This window comes from Marmota marmota, unplaced genomic scaffold, assembly GCF_001458135.2.
Source record: "Marmota marmota marmota unplaced genomic scaffold, marMar, whole genome shotgun sequence".
In the NCBI taxonomy this organism is placed as follows: Eukaryota; Metazoa; Chordata; class Mammalia; order Rodentia; family Sciuridae; genus Marmota; species Marmota marmota.
Genome location: NW_026000082.1, coordinates 23,293,203 through 23,306,165, shown reverse-complemented (window position 1 = coordinate 23,306,165; position 12,963 = coordinate 23,293,203). Strand labels below are relative to the sequence as shown.

The 12,963-nt window shown below is 48.2% G+C and overlaps 1 long non-coding RNA gene across 1 annotated transcript in view; it reads left to right on the top strand.

Moving 5' to 3' along the window:
- Nucleotides 1-12,594, top strand: part of LOC125620422 — a 59,579-nt gene extending 46,985 nt beyond the window's left edge. Inside the window, exon 4 of the long non-coding RNA XR_007352079.1 lies at nucleotides 12,250-12,594. This is a non-coding gene — a long non-coding RNA (uncharacterized LOC125620422). The remainder of the gene's footprint in view (nucleotides 1-12,249) is intronic.
- Nucleotides 12,595-12,963: the final 369 nt, after the last annotated feature.

Genomic DNA, 12,963 nt, shown 5'->3' with positions numbered 1-12,963 from the left:
CTGATACAAACAAAAAAATGTTAATTAGATCCTGTACAGTTTTTGTCCATACAAAATTTTTCAGTTGCATGCTTTCTTCTTCTAGAGCACCCCATTACGGACCAGCCATGTTTCAAGTACTTATAACCACTCAAGACTAGAAGCTGTGGTGTGGGATAGTGAAGCTCTAGACGGTGACTCTGGCCTTGACTTTGGGGCTGACACATCACTCTGACTCAGGAGGGAAGGATGGTCGCAAGCTTGAGGGTTGTTGGGGCCTGTTTGGAGGTCTGGGTCTCAATGTTGGTTCTGTCACTAGTTCATGACATATATGGCAGGCTTAGTTTCCAGGCTTAGTTTCCTCATCTGACAAATACCAGGTGACAGGAAAAGAGTAGCCCCTGCTCCGTGCCGTGGACTCTGGTGCTTATTGTGCTGGTGTGAGTCCCGGGAAAGCCCGTGTTGTAGGCTGAACCCCAAGAGTCACTCCAGGGCTTGGGACTTCACATAGCTGGTGGATGGGTGGCTTCTGTCTTCCTGGCCACCACAGGTACCAGTAGGGTTTGGTTTCAAGCACTTAGTCCCACCCCTGTCCTCTTCCTGTTGTGAATCCTCCCTAGTATCAGACAAAGCACAGGTGTTAGCAGCGTTTGAGGTGTTGGCAGGTGGTGATCTGCTAGGTGGAGACACCTCCCTCTACCCAGGCATCCATCTGTCACTCTAGAGCTGTCTGGCCATGGTGGCAGAGGCCAGGTCTTAGTCCCTCCTTGTGCCATTCCTGCTGTGCTAGAGCCCAATAGAGAAAACCTGAGACATCCACTGCCCAAGGCTCCCTCCCCTCATGTGCGCCCTCCCCAACTCCTCTGGGGATGTCTCCTCCCTGACCACAGTCTTCCTTCCTTTCCAAGAGCCACCTGCGTAGCTTTGAGCAAAACATGTCACCTGACAGAATCTTAGTTTCCATGTCTGAGATAGGGAAGAATTCCACCTGCTCCCAAGGCTGGTGGGAGTGGGCGTGGTGATATGTGAAGGCCCTGGCTCAGTATTTTGAGTCAAAATTAATTGTGATTGAATCTTTATAAATCATTTAAGAACAACTCAGCCTTGTTCTCCCACACCAGGTCCTTGCTGGGCTCCTCTGCATGCTCCACACGGCTCACTTCCTAGTTCCCTACCATCCGGGTCCTCTTAACCTGGGTGGGTCTGCCCCCCTCAGACTCCTGTTTGGGGAATTCATCCACAGATAACCATTTTTTCTCTAGGAAGAGCCACAGAATGGTGGGGCCAGAGGGGAGCTTGGTGATCCCACCTGGGGTACCCCATCACCAAGACCAGCCATGTTTGAAACAAGACAGAGTGACTAGTATCATGAATCTAAAGTATATTACACCCTTCCCTGTGTTTCCAAAGAGAGGCTAAGTCACCTGATTTTAACTTTTCACGGAAGATTCGGGACCATTGTTCAGGACAGACATTTCCATGTGACAGTGGAGTGGAAAGAGCTGACCTTTGAATGCCCACTCAGTGCCGGGTGTCCAGTGAGGTCGTCCCAGCCTTACCCAACCCCGACATAAAGTTTGAGTAGCATCCTCTTCACAGAGGAGGAAACTGAGGCTCGGAACTATTTAGACTTGCAGGGCTCTCATGCAGAAGAGCTCGGCCCTCCCCACCTCCACATTGCCCCCTCCAGGGCCTCCGGCTCCTACTTGAGTGTCCCTGGCCAACAAGATTTCTTAAGTGACCTCCATGGGCTGGCCTCATCCTTGCCGGGGCTGGGAGGTCACACTGTGGGCAGCTGCTGCCTCACTCTGGCCTGCTCGGCTCTGAGGAAGCAGTTACTGCAACACATGCTTTTACTTTCTTTAACCACTCTGTCCTCTTGGCTTTCTTGGTGGCCCCTTTCCTAGCTCACCGCCGCTCCTCCCAGATAGCCTTTCTGGTCTACCCTTGCTCTGCTCCCCCGAACATTCTGGTGCCCTTCCACAGCCCCCTCTGGCTTTCTCTGCTTTTCCCATCTTGCTCCAATGTCAGTCTCAGGGTCTTCACTGCCCCCCGCCCCCCACTGTGATTTCACCATCTCTGCACCAAGGACTCCCCAACCTCATCTCCTGGGTAGGTTTCTTCCAGAGCCTCAGACTGTCTGCCCACGGCCTGCTGCATGGACCTCACCTCTGGCTGTCACACCAGCATCACAAATTCAGCTCCCCCGACAGACTCCATCCTCTTCCTCTGAACCATCTGCCCCTTCTCCTGCTCTGCCCCAGGGGACATCTCTCCCGCCACACCCACAGCTGATGAAGTAAAGCCTCTGTGCCAAGCGAGTCCAGGGCTCACTGGATTCTCAGTCAACAGAGAGAGCTCGGGGTGACTTGTCATTCTCATTTCACAGATGAAGATGGGGGACACTGTGCACAAGTTCCTGGTGCATGGCGAGCACTTGGCAAGGGCTGCTTCTCTCTCTGGCTTTTGGTTTTTCAACAGTCTAAATTCATAAATTCAATCAGCTATGTTCAAGCTGAGCCAGAGCGGACAGCAGCTGTTCCCACCTGAGAACACCTACAGGTGTCCGGCCCACTCCGAGCCTCCAGCTTGGCAAACAGATCATCCTGGCTGGTTTCTAGTTCCGAGATATCTCACTCTCAGCTCTCCCCCTCCCGAATTCCAGACTGCCTCAGCAGCCTGTCTAGGAGGAGGCTGTGCAGAGAGTTTTACCGGAGCTCAAAGTGAGACCTGCAGCCCCCACACCTGCCTGTTTCCTAGAGTAACAGCCTAAGGACAGGCCATGGCAATGTTTTGTGGTATATGAGCAGGTGGCAGTGTGCTGGGCCTCCACCTGCCCAGATATGTGGCCTGTCACTCCAGAACTATCCCAACCTGGTTGCTAATTGTGAGGCCAGATCTTCGCCCCTCCTCTGTTTCTGTTTACCATCATTGTCATTATCACCCTTGTGACAATCGTGAAAAGTAGGTATTATCAATGCTGCCTTGCAGCTAAGAAAATTGGGGCTCAGAGAGGCAAAGCAACCTGCCCAAGGTCACAGAGCTCAAGCCAGTTTCTTTCCATGTCAAATTTCAGGGTGACCAGTTGGTTTGAAAGAGTAAAATTAAGTCATTCTTCAAATGACTTGTAAAGTGTAGGCATCAAAAAATAAATAAATAAATAAAAGACTTGCAGAACGAGTTCCAGCAAACACCGCCCAAAGACTTGCCTTCTGCCGACTCCGGACCAGGCGCCTTCAGTCCACTGTCTCCACTGTCTTCCCACTGCTGTTTTAGTCAGCTATGTCACTGCTGTGACTAAAAGATCTGAAAAGAACCACTGTAAATGGGGAAAGGTTTATTTGAGGGCTCATGGTTTCAGAAGTCTTCGTCCATCGAAGGTCGACTCCATTCCCCCGGGCTCAGGATCAGGCTGAACATTATGGAGTGGGGAGTGGCAGAGGGAAGCAGCTCACATCATGGTGATCAGGACGGAGAGGGAGAGGGAGAGAGAGGGAGAGGGAGGGAGAGAGGGAGGGAGAGAGGGAGGGAGAGAGAGGGAGAGAGAGGGAGAGTGAGAGAGATCTAGTCTTCAGATACAAATATACCCCAAAGCCATGCCCCAATTCCCACCTCCTCCAGCTGCACCCTATCACTCTAGTCACCACTCCGTTAATCCCTTCCAGGGGGTTAAATCCCTGATTGGGTGGAATACTCTCACAACCCAATCTCTCTCCTTCTTGCTCTGTCTCACACATGAGTTTTGCGGGGGGGGACATCTCATATCCAAACCATAATACCGGCCAACCTTGTGTGTGAAGGGGATTTCCCCCTATCCCAGAGGTGACAATGGGGATTCTGTCAAGCACAGTCATTGCTTAAAGTCCCACAGGTGACAGGTGATGCCTTCGGATTGGAAGATGACTTTTGAGACTTCAAACCCAGTGCTCAGTCCTCCTGTGAGACTGTGGTCAAGAATGAGGCCCTGGGTAGGATTCGAGGAGAGAAGCTTGGGCAATGTGACGTCTGGAGTTTCACTCTACTGTGTTCTGGAAGAGCAGAGACAGGCACAAAATCCATTTTGTGGTGGGTGGAGCGGATAAGGACACCGAAGCTTTGAGAAGTATAGTACCATGTCTGAACTTCCACAGTTGGAAAGTGGTGATGTGGTATTCCACTAGCATCTGTCTGATTCAGGCCTTTATCCTCTGCACCAGTCCACACTGTGGTTGCCAAAGCCACACTCCCCCTCCTTCTGACAGTTTCTTCTCCAAGCCAGAGCCTGAGGTCCATTGAGAAATCTGGATCCTTTTCTCTCAGATGGAAAGTACTTGACCCCTCTGCTTTATACCCCCACACAGTGTCAGGTACTGTCACTGTGATTTGCGTGCAGTACTTGCTTAATCCTCATAACAACCCTGGGAGGAAGGAGCAACTATTATCCCCATTTTTATGGCAAAAAATCTGAAGCCTCAAGAGGTCGCACAATTAGAACTGAGGGAACTGGGAACTGAAATTTGCATCAGAGACAGACTCCAGATGTAGATTCTTTTAAGTTGGTTTTTCTTTTTTTTGGCCGTGCTAGGAATGGAACCCAGGGCCTCGCACATGCTAGGCCTGTGCTCTTCCACTGAGCTAAGTGTGCAGCTTTGCCTGTGGATACTTTTTTTTTTTGGTACTAGGGATTGAACCCAGGGGCACTTAACCACTGAGCCACGTCCCCAGCCCTTTTTATATTTCTTATTTAGAGACAGGTTGCATTGAGTTCTTAGCTCACTAAGTTGCTGAGGCTGGCTTTGAATTCATGATCCTCCTGCCTCAGCCTCCGGAGCCACTGGGCATGCGCCACTGCACCCGGCAGGCTGTGGGTTCTTAACTGCTGCCTCTTCCACTTTTTCTTGTCTGGATATGGTGTAGGTTTCTCCTCTGAGGTATATCATGCCATGAGCCCTAAAGATCAGTGTCCAAATCTCTAGCTACTCTGTCCCTGTCCCTAAGTTCCCTCTCTTTTTAAAGATACCACTTACATTCATCTAACACTATGGATTATGTCTTTCTGTCAGTTGGGGACCTCTTTGACCATTTTTGCACCTAACCTCCAATTGTCACAATTACCTTCATGGTAGGCATTATAAAGTCTCTATTTTCCTGAGGTGTCCGTTGAGTCTCTAGGGTCTCAAAGGATGAGTATCAAGCTCCAAAACCAGCTCTGACTATCTCCAAGACCCATGACCTCTCTCCCCACTGCACTCCTACTGGAAGGCCCTGATCCTGGAAAAGCTGCCATTTGAAAAATGATGTCTGTTCTCTGGCCAGCCTTGCCCACCTTGCCCAGGTGCTCACACCAGCTGAGACTCAGCTCTTGCTCACACAAGGGACAGAAAGGGAAGGTCTCAGTGATGCCTGAGGCTCTCTGGTGATCTGAGAACACGAACTGGGGGTGTTATCCTCATGATTCTATCACAAGGGCCACCCAGAGGGCAGGGCCCAGCTCCAGCAGAGGACCAGACACCTGAGCTTGGGGCTGATATGCATGCATCTCTGGCCACTGGTCACATGCTCCTCAGTGGAGACCTTACTGGCTACCTTCCCTAAGACCCTCCTGAGCACTTCCCAACCCCTGTGAACTCAGCAGACTGAGCAGGGAGCATATATAACACCAAGCCACTGAGCTCTTCAGCTGGACTCCATCAGCACACTTTCACTGATTCACTAAAGAACTTTCTCGAGGACAGGCGTTCTAGCAGCTCTCTTTATTTGTCTTTCATTATTTTTAATTTGTTGTAAAAATATTCAACCATACAAAATTTATAAAGTAAAAGGGGAGCTTCTCATGACCCCTAATATCATTCTTGATTAGAACTAATTACTCTTCACAATTTGGGGGAATTGTGGAAATTCTTATTCATGTGTGTATAAATATTCTGCATGTGAATTTACGGAACCATACGACACACAGTGCCTGGCAGGTAGCAGCACTACTATTTTTCTGTCACCTCTTTTTTACTTGGTGTCATCTGACTTCTTTAGGTTAGCACCTAGAAGTCTACCTGGTTCCCTTTAAGAGTTGCTTGGTTTTCCTGTGTGTAATTATGCCATAACATGATCTCCTTCAATGAACTTCCCTCACTTCTTGAGGGCCTGTCATGTGCCTGTCACTGGAGCAGACACTTTGCATACATATTTTTATGCATATGTCATTCTTATACTTACCTACCTCATGCTTGGCATGCTATAGGTGCTCAGAGAATTATTGGAAGATCCAACACAAAGTCTCATATGGGTTCCAATCCCTACCTTTTCCCATTCTCCATTCAGGTCCTGAGCTGGGCTCAAGGAAGAAATGAGTAAGACAAAGATCCTGTGCTTCAACAGGTAGGGAAACAAAATCGCAGCAGAGAATGTGGAGAAGAAAGAAACACACAAGGACCAGAGGAGGAATGACTGACAGGTCCTGATAGTTAATTTTTTAAATATTTATTTTTCAGTTGTAGTTGGAACACAATACCTTTATTTACTTATTTATTGTTTATGTGGTGCTGAGGACCGAACCCAGGGTCCCGCACGTACAAGGTAAACGCTCTACCGCTGAGCCACAACCCCAGCCCCATGACAGTTAATTTAATGGGTCGACTTGACTGGGCCAGTGGGTGCCCAGATTAAATGTTGTTTCTGTGTGTTTGTGAAGATGTGTCCAGATGAAGTCAGCATTTGAATCAGTGGATTCAGGGAAGGAGATTGTACTCCCAATATGGACAGGCACCATTCAAGGTGAAGGTCTGAATGGAACAAAAAGTGGAGGAAGGGAGGATTTATCCTTTTCCTGCCTGCCCACTTGGGATGGGACCTCCCTGTCTCTGGACAAGGATTTATACACCATGGGTTCCCCTGGTTCCTAGGTCACTGGGCTTGGACTGGAAGTACACCACTGGATCTCCTGGGTTTCCAGCTTATAGCTGTGATGTGGAACTTGTCAATCTCCATAATTGCAGGAGCCAATTCCCCATTATCTATCTATCTATCTACCTATCTATCATCTATCTATCCATCTTCTATTGCTTCTCCTTCTCTGGAGAATTCTGACTAGTACAATACCCAGAGGGGTCCAGACGGCTCAGCTGAGTTTCAAAGGGTACGAAGAGTTCATCAGGCATACGGGGGAACTGCACTGGAGCTGTCTTCACCCTACATGTGACATACTTTCTGCATCTGGGATTTTCTCCCTCATTCATCATTCCCACCACATGTACTCCCTTAAAAGAGGATTTGGGTTAGATTCTAATTTTTATAAAATGACACATACAATAACAATAAGAGCATTAAGCGAGGAAAAGGAGTAAGAGTTTTGTAATAAAACAGAAAAAGAGAATGAGCCAATAAACCTAAACTGAGGATAGTTACTGCAGTTGAATACACGATTTAGCTCTATGCTTCCCAGTAGGCAGAAAGCGCCGTGGTTGTACCTACTGCAATTTATGGACGAAGGGGCCACCAGTAGAGCCCGGGCCCACTTACCCCTCTCTATTGGCCCTTGGTTGATTCACTTGTTCGTGGCCCCTTTGTGTATTTAGCTGGTTGTATAGTTTAGATTTTGAATGTCCCACAAAATCCCATGTGTTGAAAGCTTGGTCCCCAACCCACAGCACTGTTGGAGGTTGTGCCCTTTTAAGAGGTGGAGCCTAGTAAAAGGAAGTTAGATCATTTGGGGTGTGTACTGAAAAGAGACAGTAGGACCCTGGCCCCTCTTCTTCCTCTCTTTCACTGCCCAGCCAGCATGAGGTAAGAAGCCTTCTCTGACACACGCCCCCTGCCCTTCTGTGCTGCCTTTCCACAGGCCAAAGCCATGTAGGCCAAAAGACCACTGATTGAAACCATGATACAAAATTAACCTTTCCTTCTTATAAGTTGACTATCTCAGGTACTTTGTCACAGTAACAAAAAGCCTCCTCCCAACACAACTGGTCAGCGTTTTGGATTGATCTTGGATTGTTACTAAATTGGATGGTGAGGTCATGGAGACCACAGTTTGGAGCACCTACAACTGCCCCACTCTGTGATATGAACAGAGGATAAAATGAGCCTCAGAAGAGTGAAGCAAAACACTAGCCAGGTTGGCCTAGGGGCCCACATCTTCTGATCCCAGCACAGTCTCTTCTCCAGTTTGGTGGGCTGATATAATAAAACCTCATAGACTGTGACTTTCAAAATCAAGGTGTTGGCAAATCAGAGCTTAGGGTCAGATATCTCAGATCCAGGAACCAGCCTGTGCGATCAGTTTACCAAGCTGGAGCGAGCAGGACCCCTGCAGGTATCTCAGGTGACAACAGCTGTTACCCTGGCTCAGCTTGAATGTAGCGGATTCATTTATTAATTCAGACTGTTGAAAAACCAAGTCATAGAGAAGCAGCCATTGTCAAGTGCCCACTGGGTGCCAGGAACTTATATCATGTCTTCATCTGAAATGGGAATGACAATGAAGTTGTCCCCAGCTCTCCAGGTTGACTAGGTATCCAACAAGCCATGGACTCACTTGGCATGGAGAGCATACTCTATCAGCCCTTGAGAAATGTCACTGTTATCACCTTTATCATTATTATTTTCATCTTCCTCACAACAGCCTCATGAGGTACGAATGGCCAGTGCTTCTCCATTGCTCAGGAGGGTGGCTCAGGGAGATGACACACCCCAGGGCCTGAGTTACAGCCAGGTTTCTCACCAGGCTGGCTCAGTTCAATCCCTGTGCTCACTCCACTCTCAGTGGCAGAGGTCAGGACATAAAATGAAGGTTGAGGACAAGCAGGCAGAAGACAGTCAGGCTTGGGGTGAAGTGTATATGGTGTGAGGGTCCTTTACTGGGTGAAGGGGCTTTGAATGGCAATCGCAGAGGGAACTTGGACACACACGGTGGGCTGCAGCTGAGAGTGTGGTCCTTGTGCTGGGGCCAGGCTCAGGCCACGCCCAGCACCTAGAGGAACAGAAGTGGCCACAGAGCAGGAAGGCTGAACCCAGTGCTCAGGACTCCAGGCAGGGTCGGCCCTCTGAGGGACCGTCTCTCTGTACTTGGGTGTTGGGAACCTAGAAAGGGTAAAGCAGCATTGATGGACCACATTCATGACTCGTCTTCATTCCATTTAACTCCAGTGTTAAATTGCAATGAATCAAGGGTAGAAGTTGAGGGCTGGGGATGTGGCTCAAGTGGTAGCGTGCTTGCCTGGCATGCGTGCAGCCCGGGTTCAATCCTCAGCACCACAAACAAAGATGTTGCATCTGCCGAAAACTAAAAAAAAAATAAATATTAAAAAACAAATTCTCTCACTCTCTCTTTAAAAAAAAAAAAAGGTAGAAGTTGAGGGTGCCATCTGAGCCCGTTTCATAAAGTGCTCAGAGGAGAAGACAGAGTGTCCCATCCCTGCTACCCTTTCAGCCACCCTTGGCCTGGGCTGTCTATGCCACCCTTCCCTGACATCACCATGTGTGTAGGCAGCAACCAGATGAGAGAGGCAGTTGCAATGGTGGAAGCTCAGGTCCTGCGGTTGGAGCACCCTGGCTTAGAGCCTGGCTCCGTGACCTGAAGAAAGTGTGTTTACATCTCTGAGCCCCTGCTGCCCCTTCTAAAACAATGCCAAGCTCTCAAGGTTAATTAAGGTTCAAGTGAGAACGGTGGAACCACTTAGTGTACAGGCTGCACTTAGTAAGCACTTGATGAATATTATTGTCTATGTCATTGTCTTACTTCATTTGGGCTGATATAATAAAACCTCATAGACTGTGACTTTCAAAATCAAGGTGTTGGCAGATCCGGTGTCTGGTGAGGACCTACTTTCTGGTTCATAGACTTTGACTTCTCACTGCAACATCGCATGGCAAAAAGAAAAAAGAAGTCTCTGAGTCCTCTTTTTTAAATTTAACTTCTCTTTATGTTAGAGCATTATAGTTACACATAGTAGTTGGGTTCATCTCGATAAAATCGTACCTGCATGGAATTCAAACATTTCAATTCACATGCCCCCACTTTTCCTTTCCCTCCTTCCTCCCTTCATTCCCCTACTCTGCTAATCTTACTCAGCCATAAAGAAGAATGGATTATGGCATTTTCTGGTAAACGAATGGAAATGGAGAATATCATGCTAAGCCATTCTCAGAAAATCAAGGATTGAATATTTTCTCTCCTTTATGGAAGTTAGAGCAAAATAGGGTCTAGGAAAAAAACAGTAGAGTAGAAGAAAAAGATGAAAAGAGAAGGAGAGGAGATGGGAAAGGGGATGAAATGTGGAACCAATTTTTAAAATCATGCTATGTGCATATATAGATATACCACAGGGAATTTCACCTTTATGTATAAGTAGAACCAGTCAAAAATAAATAATACTTGAGTGAAAGGGAAACTCCATTGTGTATATATACCACAATTTACTAAACAATCCATCTATTGACAGACATCTGGGTTGCTTCCATAATTCGACTGTTGTGAATTGTGCTACTATAAACGTTGAGGTGACTGTATCGCTGTAACATGGTAATTTTAGTTGTTTTGGATAAATACTGAGGAATGGGATAGCTGGGTCGTAAGGTGGTTCCATTCCTAGTTTTTTCAGGAGTTTCTATACTGCTTTCCAGAGTGGTTGTACCAGTCTGCAATCCCAACAATGTCGGAGTGAGTGTACCTTTTCCCCCCACAACCTTGCTGGTATTTATTATCATTCATCTTCTTGGTGACCGCCATTCTGTCAGTCCTCTTTTGTAAGGGCACTAATCCTATTCATGAGGGCTTCATTCCAGTGACTTAATCATCTCCCACAGGCCTCATCTTTTAATATCAATCATTGCGGGGGTGAGCGTTTCAACCTAGGGATTCTAGGGAGACTTAAACATTCAGGCCATACCTGTCATCATCATCATCATCATCATCCTTACAACAGCAGTGTGAGGTTTCCTCTTAAGATGTCCTTAGTTTCCCCATCTGCAAAATGGGAATGGTGCCAACTACTGCAGAGTGTGGCTTTCAGGATTCAGTGAGAGGACCCAGTAGTGTCGTGCTTGGCACAGAACAGGCTTTCCCCCCTCCTCCTCCTGTCAGCCACCTGCATGGGGCTGGTTGTTCCAATGACCTAATTCACTGGAGCCCACAGCCTTTCTGGAGGATTCCCCAGACAATAAGGTCCTGAGACCCAGAGTCAGGCTGAGGAGGCGTTGATACTTTCCATGCACCTCGGGAACGAGGGTAAGGTCAAGTTGTCAGCCAGAGAGAGAAATAACAGGTCACACAGCTCTCTGTGCCACAGGATCTCCCTCTCACTCTTGTACCCACTCTAAAGGCACAGGTGGTTTGATTTCCACTTTGCAGATGGGGAAAGTGATGTAAGTGACCAGTCTAGGTCACACAGCACCTCTCCATGGGCTTGGTACTTCCTGCTTCCTTCCATAGCTGCCTATCATCCAGTGCTGGATGGTGATGAGGCAGTGGGGGGAGGGGGAACAATCAGTCCACCTGGGTACCACGGATGGACATCTGGAGGCTCCCCACACACAGAGGCTCACTGGTTTGAGGAAGTCTGCTATGACCATGGTCTGGTGGGCCTGGGGGCCTGGAGAGAAGCAGGCAGTGAGAAGAGCCAACCTTCTTGAAACCTCAGGTTGTTTCCAATGCCTCCTTCTGCTCACAGTCAGGATTGGCTCTTGAGAGTTCCAAACTACTTTAGTATTTTGCAAGTCAGTCTCAGGGCTCTGTGAACATAGGCTTAGATGGGAGTTTTGAGAGGATCTGTTTCAGGCCACCCACCCATTCGATGGAGCCCCAGAAAGAAGTGACTTAGCTAAGGAGGTTGCAGCCAGTGTTCTGATAGCTGCATTAGATCATGGAGATGAGAAGTCTGGGGTCAGGATCACCCAGAGCAGAGGTCACATGAACAGGACGGGCAGGAAATGACAGGGCAGTGAGGCTATGGGGACACGCTAATTCTTATTCTGCTGGCACTGTCAGCAAGCTTTCACGTTGTATTTTCCCTGCAACCACCCTAAGAAGTTGAAGAGACATAAGTCTCAGAGAGGCCCAAAGTCAAGCAGCTTCTTAGTGAAAGAGGCAGAATTCAAATTTGGACCTGAATTCAAACTTGGATCTCTGGTACTGGTACTGGATTCAGCAGCATCCCCTCAAAATTTGCGCTCTTCCTAGAACCTCACCATGTGACCCTTATTTAGAAATGGTCTTTGCAGATGTAATTAGCTAAGTTAATATGAGGACATACTGGGGTAGGGTGAGCTCCTGATCTAATATGGCTGGTGTCATTATAGGAAGAGGAGAGACACCAGGAGACAGGTGTATGAAGACACGGGCAAGGAAGAGCGCCGCGTCACTGAAGATGAAGGCAGAGGCTGGAGTGAGGATCTCAAGGCAAGGCCAGCAACCGGCAGGAGCTGGGAGGGGTGAGGAAGCGCTCTCCTCCAGAGCTTTCAGAGGCAGCATGGCCCTGTGGACACCTTGATTTCAGAGTTCCAGCCTCCAGAGCTGTGAGACAATAAATTCCTGTTGTTTTAAGCCACCCACTTTGTGGCACTTTGTTACCGCAGCCTTAGCAAATGAATACTTCTCCTTTCCTAGGTATAGGAGGAGGAAGGATTTATGGGCATCATGGATCCCAGGTGAGGTCCTGCCAAAATCTAGACTTTGAGGGCAAACTGAAGGCAGAGGTGAAGGCTGAATGGAATACCCACTTCCTTTTCGTGGGCTCTGCGGGACACCTTACCTGCGGGATCTTGATTACCCGCTGGTTAAGTGTAGCTACTCCCATTTCAGATATGAGGACATTGAGGTTCAGAGAAGGGAAGTCATTCCCCCCAAGTTTGTTTTCCCCTACCCCTGGGTACTGTACAAGGAGCAAGTCCACACCCCAGCTGTAGTCTCAGGGACATAGTTTACTCACTTCCCTTCTCTGAGCCTCACTCCCTTCATCCAGAAAATGGGAATAACAGTATCTGCTTTGCGGTGGTTGTGAGGATGAAATGAGT